Consider the following 10,137-nt stretch of genomic DNA (forward strand, 5'->3'; position numbering starts at 1 on the left):
TTTTTTTTTTACTTTTTTCACAATTTTTCAACTTTGGCGATGTTTTTACGCATTATTTTATAAAGTGACCATACTAATCCTGAATTGATTCAAAAATTACGTTTAATAATGAGCAAAACGAAGGTTTATTAAAAAAAAGTCAGTTGGAACTTGACTAACTAAGTTATTCAGCCTTTCTGAAAACGAATATTCGTATTACTCATAATTAAACGCAATTTTTCAATCAATTTAGGATTAGCATGATTTTATGCATAAAAACAAAATTGAAAAATTGTGAAAAGAGTTTAAAAAAAATGTGTTTGCTGGGCATATATACGCAGATATTTTAAGGCTCATAAATTTAAATATATGTACATCATTTGAAAGGCCCAAGTTTCTTCCTTCTTAAATGAGTGAGAAACTCGGTTGATAGTCAACAATTACAGGCTTTTAAGTGCACTATGGTACAAAAAACCGGATTTTTAACCGCAAACCAATGTATTAGGGTGTTTGGCAAATTTCATATTTCGAATTACTCAGCAAGACCTACAAAAATAATAACATCACTTCCAAGGCGTTTCGGGAAATTTCTGCTGTGTGAAAGGAAATAAAAATGAATCGAAATATGGATACACGTCATGGCATGTATCTATTTATAAGCTGATAGTCCATATGATTGAAGTCCATGTGAATCTGCTTCTCTATTGCTAAGTATTAATATTTTGCAATTCATATTGATTTATTAAATTCAATTCAATACAATCAAAACGAATATTTCATGTACCGTTTTTAACTTGAATGTGATCTTAATAATAGCCTCCAGGTCAAGACGAAGGCGCTGAACTGATCCTTTTTCTTATCTTTTTAACTAATATTAAACACGCAAAAGAATTTGTTTTAGTTAAAAATGAATTAAATACTTTAGTTCATTTTTGAGTGAACTTAGATAAAAGTAAAAGTTTTCATTAAATAAATTAAATTCATTAAATTTGCACATTTCAGTCCTTTCTTTTTAAAATTTTATAAAAGTAATAATTAACGCTTAAAATTCCTCATTCGCTCATTCCATCTCAAATCACTCAGGCCGGGGGAAAGTGAATTTAAGTTTGCGATAAAACTCACAGGAATTGTTCCTTGAAAAATTTAAGGAGACACGTATTTTTTCTTTTTGCTCAGAAATGCGAATTTTTCGAATAATGTATTTGTTTCTTTTTGAGTACGAACGCTTATTTTTTCCTCTCTTAATAGCAACTTTTGATAAAATCGCTTATAACTGCCGCAAAAAAACAAGGATTTTAACGATTTTTTTTTTAAATTGCAGATATTGATCTACTGAATCGATCTAGTGAACTAAACATCAGTAATTGTTTATTAATAATTAATTATTGTTTATAGTATAAACTATTTTCAGTACGAGTAGCAATGTGCTAAAATTCGTCATTTTCGAGTTATGATTTTTTTTCTGAAAATTCACTTATATGATGCTAGCAGATTTTCGTGCCAGTTGAGGGCACAAAAATTGTTGGCCATTTTGACAAAATTTCCACGCTGGAAATTTTTTGAAGTTGCCCGATCAGAGCCAAAAGTTTTTCCCAATTTGGCTATAATTTTACCCAATTGGGGCCCAATTAGCGATTTGCCCAATCTACCGAAGATTTCCCCAACCAGTGCTCACAATTTGCTCAAAGTGAACATGCATACGCAATTAAAACGTTTTTATCGATAAAATCACACATACACACATCAAAATTCCCTACGAAAAAAAATATTTTTTAATTTTTTTCTTGAAAAATTTTCCACATACAAATTTTTTGATAAAAAAAATTAGTTTTTGAAAATATGCCATTTCAAAAAAAAATTGGAAAAAATCACAATGGTAGCTCTGAGTATTGCGCAATATTTAAGTATAATGTTATGGGGTGCACTCTACAATAATTTGAGTTATGAATTTTTTTTACACCGAAGTTGAGTAAAATGAGTACATTAACAATTTACAAATTTTTTAAACTTTTTTAGAATTTTTTTGAATATGCAGTTTTATAGCCCATTAAATTTTAGTATAATAAAGTGTAAGTTTTAAGCGATTGCAAAACTACCCTTATTTTTTTTTAAATTTTCTTTGAAAACGGTTTTAGGCATTTTCATCGATAAGGAAAAAGTCCAAGAAGCCGTGAGCATAAACAATATTAAAAATCAACGCAATTTTGCAGTAGCTTAACACTTGCACTTTATTATACTCAAATTTAATGGGCTATAAAACTGCATATTCAAAAAAATTCTAAAAAAGTTTAAAAAATTTGTAAATTGGTAATGTACTCATTTTACTCAACTTCGGTGTAAAAAAAATTCATAACTCAAATTATTGTAGAGTGCACCCCATAACATTATACTTAAATATTGCGCAATACTCAGAGCTACCATTGTGATTTTTCCAATTTTTTTTTTTGATGGCATATTTTCAAAAACTAATCTTTTTTATCAAAAAATTTGTATGTGGAAAATTTTTCAAGAAAAAAATTAAAAAATATTTTTTTTTCGTAGGGAATTTTGATGTGTGTATGTGTGATTTTATCGATAAAAACGTTTTAATTGCGTATGCATGTTCACTTTGAGCAAATTGTGAACACTGGTTGGGGAAATCTTCGGTAGATTGGGCAAATCGCTAATTGGGCCCCAATTGGGTAAAAATTATAGCCAAATTGGGAAAAACTTTTGGCTCTGATCGGGCAACTTCAAAAAATTTCCAGCGTGGAAATTTTGTCAAAATGGCCAACAATTTTTGTGCCCTCAACTGGCACGAAAATCTGCTAGCATCATATAAGTGAATTTTCAGAAAAACAATCATAACTCGAAAATGACGAATTTTAGCATATTGCTGCTCGTACTGAAAATAGTTTATACTATTCCCTAATAACCAAAAAAGTTTGAGAAAAAAAAAGATGTGGCAATTTGAAAAAAATCAATTTGAAAAAAAATTTTTTTTTGTTTATAAACAATAATTAATTATTAATAAACAATTACTGATGTTTAGTTCACTAGATCGATTCAGTAGATCAATATCTGCAATTTAAAAAAAAAAATCGTTAAAATCCTTGCTTTTTTGCGGCAGTTATAAGCGATTTCATCAAAAGTTGCTATTAAGAGAGGAAAAAATAAGCGTTCGTACTCAAAAAGAAAAAATACATTATTCGAAAAATTCGCATTTCTGAGCAAAAAGAAAAAATACGTGTCTCCTTAAATTGTTCAAGGAAAAATCCCTGTGAGTTTTATCGCAAACTTAAATTCACTTTCCCCCGTCCTGGGTGATTTGAGATGGAATGAGCCTAAATACATGGTTCATTTACTTATTAAATATTCTTAATTTTTGTCTATAGTTTGGGTTGTTGATTGATAATTGAAATTAATCAAATAAAACAAGGCATGAATAAATCGTTTCGTACTTGGTACTAGTCTGGTGATTTTCGAACTAGTTCGGTTTCAGTCAGGAAATTCTAGTTGTAAACTAGTATTTTTCCTGACTAGTTTGGTGTTTCACTTCAGGGAACTGATTATGATGTTGATGACGTTGGTAGCCTCATACGGGTACTAATGGGGATCAATTAGTCTCGACTCATCCCTTACGCGTAGTCTCTTCATAGGACATGCTCGAACAAAAGCGAACAGTTCATTCTATATAAAGAGATCAAAAGTGGTATTAGTCGCATGTCCTTTGCGATTGCTCCCGGAGTCATCCCGGATTAGTCGCATTTTTTGCAGGGTAACCCTGCAAAAAGTGGGACTAGGTTAAGTACTTGTACAGGACCACGCTACCTTGTAACCAACACTAGTAACCGAAATGGTCCAAATATATGGAGAAAGTATGGTTACATTAACATTGCGATGTATTTGGACCTGACCACCTCTGGTCTAACACTGCATAACATGGGACCACTTCTGGTCCACCACTGCATAACATGGGACCACCTAGACAACTACTCCATTTGGACCATGGCACATTCGGCAACCGAATCATATTGCCGATCGGCCACGAAGGCATATATCAACACATACATTAGTTTTTTTACGTTTGAAGTGGTCCAGGTCAGCATAACAAGTTACTAGTATGAAACCTGGTCCTTTTGCTCAAACTTTAAAACTACGACCCAGTGGACCACCTGGTCCTCAAATTTTTGCAGGGAAGTTACTACGCACACACACATACACACTTACACACAATGATGTCTGGAATTTCGTTACCCTACGGAGCTAGTAACATGACGAACTACCTCATGGCCAAAATCACTCAAGCGTGCGACGCTTCGATGAAGAAAAAATACCCGACCAGCCGACGTGCACCAGTTTATTGGTGGAATGAGCAAATAGCGGACTTGCGACTGCAATGGAACAGAGCGAGAAGAAACTACCAGCGTGCCAGAAGGTCTGAAAGCTTTACCGGCGAACATGCTATATACAGAGCTAAACGCAAGGAGCTTAAACAAGCCAATAAGCTCAGCAAGCGAAAGTGCTTTACTAGCTTGTGTGAAAGCGTCCAAAATGACCCCTGGGGCTTAGCATATAAAGTCGTGACGAAAAGGCTGAAGGCATCGGTTCGACCACAGGTATTATGCCCAAATAAGCTGGAGACGATAATAAAGGCGTTATTCCCAATGCAACCAAGTTTTGTGAGAGAAATCTTTCCTGCTACGATGTTCGAGTTTCCCATGGTGAGCACGGAAGAAGTACTTCTTGCGGCCAAGCGATTTAAAGATAAAAAATCACCGGGGCCGGATGCAATTCCAAATCGTGTCCTCAAGCTTGCTGTAGCTGCGAACCCTAAAGTGTTCGTCGATAGTTTTAACGAATGCTTTAAAGAAGGAGTATTTCCTGATGCATGGAAGCGCCAGCGGCTAGTTCTATTGCCGAAAACTGGGAAGCCACCAGAAGATCCCTCAGCATATCGTCCTATATGCATGTTGGATACGACGGGCAAGTTGTTCGAACGCATAATCAGCGATAGACTGCTAGAAGCAATCGAGGAAAAGGGAGGCCTCTCAGAGACACAGTTCGGCTTCAGAAAGGGGCGGTCAACGGTAGATGCAGCCAGTTTAGTAAAGCAGTTGGCGGAAGATGCAATCAGTGGCGAAAGGTGGAAGGGAGGAGCAAAGGAGTACTGCTTGCTTGTCACCCTCGATGTAAAAAATGCGTTCAACACAGCAAGTTGGAAACACATAAACGCTGCTCTACGCAGATTCGAGGTACCCGCATACCTTCGCAAGATTGTAGACAACTACCTAGCAAATAGAGTGCTACTGTACAATACGGAGAACGGTGTCAAAGAACATAAAGTCTCGGCTGGAGTACCACAGGGTTCGGTTCTGGGTCCAATACTCTGGAATATCATGTACGATGGTGTACTCCGACTATCCTTGCCAGAACGAGTGAAAATTGTCGGATTTGCTGACGACATAGCGCTAGTGGTGGTAGCGAAGCATCTAGAAGAAATAATTATCGCAGCAAATAGTTCAATCGTCCAGAACCAAGCATGGCTGGCCGAAACAGGACTGCAACTTGCGCACCAAAAAACCGAGACAGTTCTAGTCAGTAGAAAAGTCAGAGAAGTGGCGACTATAAAGGTTGGTCAACAAGAAATTACGTCAAAGGCGGCCCTAAAATACCTAGGCATAATGTTTGATGCGAGGCTTACCTTCAAGACGCACATTGATTATGCTGTCGAGAAAGCCGAAAAGGTGGCAGGGGCACTAACAAGGGTTATGCTGAACGTAGGAGGCCCGAAACAACAGCGTAGGCAGCTATACGCAAGCTTCGTGCGCAGTGTGCTGCTCTATGGTGCACAAATCTGGTATGAAGCGTTCAGCAAGACGTCATATGTACGAGAAGCAAGGTCTTTGCACAGATTTTGCGCTATCAAAGTATGCAGTGCATTCCAAAGTACGTCCGAAGAAGCAGCACTAGTGGTGGCAGGACTCTGCCCCATTGACATTCTAGTGGAAGTGACAGGCCCCAGGCCTATAAACCGAACGAGACGCGAAGAGGTGACACAGAGGTGCTTGCAGCAATGGCAAACGAGGTGGGACCGCGCAGCCAGCGGTCGTTGGACGCACCGCCTCATACCCTCGATATCAAGGTGGGTAAGTAGGGAACATGGGGAAGTGGACTTCCATTTGACCCAAATATTGACAGGACATCGGTGCTTTAAATCATATTTATACCGATTTAAGCACGAAGACGATCCCTTCTGCACCTTCTGTGCAAAGGATATTATTGAAGACGCTGAACACTGCTTTTTCGTCTGTCCGAGGTTTGCAATCGAAAGGGATGACTCGAGCAGGAAGGTGGGGAGGCCACTTACGGTTCATAACCTTGTGGATACTATGCTTGAGTCAGAAGATAACTGGTCCGTTGTTTGCAATTTGGCAAGCACAATTTCATCTAAATTGCGTCGAGCGGAACAACTCCGCAGAATTTCATAGATTGGCAATAGGCCGCTCCCCCTCCGCGAAGTAATACCTTACGGTAGTTCCACGGTGGGAGGGAAACGGAGCAGGGGTGGGTTTTTAGTGCGGTGAGCTGAAAGGCAAGTCCCACACTTTTCGGCTTTCAATGCATTGTGCCACCTCTACAAAAAAACAAAAAAAAACACTTACACACAAACACCTCGCAATTGTATGTATGTCCATTAGGGTAGTCCACAAATGCATGTGAAAAAGTAAAGTCGGAATTTGTATGCTCTCACCCCCTAGGATTGTTCTATACCGTAAAAAAATATAGCCTTATTTTTTATTTTGAAATCAAAAAATATTTAGAGGTCGCTCAAAGCGCCTAAAGTTTTCCATGTATTTTATATGGGGAAAAAATAACTTTTCGTAGAAGTAATATAGAATAGTTAAAAATCAATATTTTTCTACCAGAAAACTCTCTTTATCTGCAGGACATTCCCAGTAATAATACCCAATTGTTTATTTAACCATTTTTTCATTGCAACTATAATTTAAAGGTCCGCCAAAAACCCCGAAAAATGCAATGAGGCGACCAATAAAAAATCGTTTGTATTAAAAAATGATTAAATAGACTATTGGGTATTATTATTGAAAGTCTCCTGAAGAGAACCAGATTTTTGCGATCGAAAAATATTGACTTTCAAGAATTCTATAGCATTTCTGCGAAAAGATTTATTTTTCCCATATAATAATACATGGAAAACTTTGAGCGCTTTGAGCGACCCCTAAATATTTTTTGATTTCAAAATAAAAAAATAGGGGTATACTTTTTTCGATACAGAACAACTGTTTTTGGACCACCCTAATGTACATATACATATCTATACATATGTACAAAGACGAATTTTCATTATACATATATACATACATGTAAAATTGTGTATATGAAAATATGTAGATGCGACCCACCAAGCATACACATGTATGTGCATATATATTATGTATATCGCATAAAAAGACTTAAAAAAATTATTTAGCTATGTTTAAATCAGAATTTTTTTTAATTTTTTTAGTTGACCATTGACCTCGCAATTCATGATAGGGTATTTATTTTTGACGAATCGAAACAGTTTGGCTCTTGTTAGCAATACTTGGAGTTTAAAATAATATTTCAGTTCGGTCTCTATTAATTTTCGATCGCTAGATATTTACTTTAAAAAATAAATTTTTTTTAGTTAAACTTTGACCTTGGAATTCAAGGTCGTAAAACAATTTTTGAAGAATCTGAATAATTTTCCCGTATACATCAATATTTGGCCTTTGTAATGTCGTTTAGTTTATGTCTCTATCTGGTTTGTATCGGGGGGTATTTGATTTTGTAAATTTTTTCCCAAAACAGAACACAGTGCCTCGTACCGAGTTTGGTAGGGTTTGGTGAAGCGGCTACTGAGATACAGCATTCCATCATAAGTGGGCGATGCCACGCCCATTTTCCAAAAATTTCATAGTAATATTATTTTTTACCACACTTCTACTCCACATAGTAATTTTCAAAAATTTGCATCTTATATTTACTGAAATATCGCAGTTTTGCATTTTTCGAAAATACCGTTACATGGAAGTGGGCGTGGTTACAGACCGATTTCGCCCATTTTCAACAGCAACCTACCTTGGACATAAAAACTTATTAATATACCACATTTTTATAAATGGAACAAAGAGTAGACAAAAATTGTTCAAAGGTTTACAGAACCACAATAAGAAAAGAGTTCAATTACGTGAACTTAGTATGCTTCTCTCAACCCTTGTTTTGTTTAAAGTTACATTATTTGGTTATAGTTACCAAATAATGGGTTGAGAGAAATATATTTAGCTGCCGTTTTTCTAGGTGTAGCCTTGATTAGTTTCAATTTTACTACTTTGGGCGCATGTTATAGGAAAATCGATAATAAGCAAATATTTAGTTGTTATTACCAAGATTAAGTTATCGTAACCAAATGGTATAGTTAGATATGGCGAAATCTATATCACTGGATCATAAATAAGTGTTTTTTGTTCTACGAATGACCCTATTAGGAATGTGGATTCTTGGCAAAGAATCCCTGGATTTTCGCATTTTTTATTTGCACTGATGGCAATACTAGAAACTCCGTTTTCTTGACCAGTATTACCTATATATATATAATTCATATTTTTCTATAAATGTGTAGCTCATTGCGCATATAATACCACGCGATTATAAATTTTAAACACAAATATAAACATAATTGCGAAACCATGGGCCAAATATAGTAAAATTGCGTTTTTAGTTTTTCTCTCTGACGTCAGTAATTCAAAAACGATTTAAAAAATTCAGAGAAATGTGCCTAGAGAAGTATGGGTATCAAATTAAAGAAAACATCCTGTAGAATTTAAACAGATTCAAGCTTCTGGTGCAGAAGGACTGGTAAATATTTAAAATGTCAGTTTATAATTCTAACCTTGAAATATCGCAATATTTGTTTTTTGAAAAAATTATATGTTAAGGATTAATATAAACTCGATAACTTCCTCATATTTCGTCCTTCTAACATTATCAGCTTAAAAAATTACCTATTCGTCCGTGAATCCAAAAATTTTTAATTTTATTAAATTCTAAAGAAATTTCCTCTTGCATTTGGTACCCATATTTTTATTCCACATTGCATTGAATTTTTGAAATAGTTTTTGGAATTAACCATATCTTTGAAATTACAAAGTCCTTTAAAATAAATCCTGACGTCAGAGAGAAAAAATAAAGACGCCACTTTAAATAAAAAAAGTAGGTTTCAAACCCGTTATTCAGCTTAAAACAAAAAGTGGTTCCACTTAATCACGTATATCTTACGAACCAATATCACAATCTTAATACTAATTACGGAAAGTGAAGGCTAACTTAATAATCCGTATATACACTCTAAAAAGNGGAAACTGGTTACCTATCTTAATATGCGCAAATTTAAACAAAAATTTTTTAGAGTGTATGCCAAAAAATATGGGCGATAATGCCTATTTCTCATGTTTTCATGGTGGGTATACAGAACTGTCTCGTTGTTTGTGTATAGTACAATCAACGTAATTGTAATCATCTAACGTCAACTTTTACGAAAATCAGTAATCTGTCTGTTAACTACACACTCTAAAAAGTGCATGTGAAACTACTACTGAAAAGTGTTTATTTTTCAGCCAGAATCTGTTCACGTATACGCACAAGATGTTCAAGATTTGATTTTGAACATGAGTTGTTTAAAATATACACATGAAATGTTTAAAATTACAAACATTTTGAAAGTAAAACAAGTAAGAAAGTCTAAGTTCGGGCGGAGCCGAACATTAAATACCCGGCGCAAGTATTAAAGATATGTTTTCCACCTTGCCGNATATCTATCTCGACTCGTTTTGCCTGTTACAAACAACCGTTATGTGAACAAAGTTATAATACCCTTGTGCACAAGTGCGCTCGGGTATAAATATATTTTTTTACAAATAATAAATACTAAGTACCAGGGGCGCACGCAGGAATATATAGTTTTGGGGGAAAGGGTTTATACTTCTAAATATATATCATCAGCAAATACTGAAAATTCGCTCTTTAAAATATATTTATGAAAGTTTTATTTACAGTATGAAATAAATAAATAAACTTTTTAAAGTATCATCAATTGCATTTTATTTACATAAAATTTACAAAGAACTCAGGCAT

Source organism: Rhagoletis zephyria, unplaced genomic scaffold (genome assembly GCF_001687245.7).
Source record: "Rhagoletis zephyria isolate East Lansing unplaced genomic scaffold, Rhagoletis_zephyria_1.1 Rzeph_scaffold_01284, whole genome shotgun sequence".
In the NCBI taxonomy this organism is placed as follows: Eukaryota; Metazoa; Arthropoda; class Insecta; order Diptera; family Tephritidae; genus Rhagoletis; species Rhagoletis zephyria.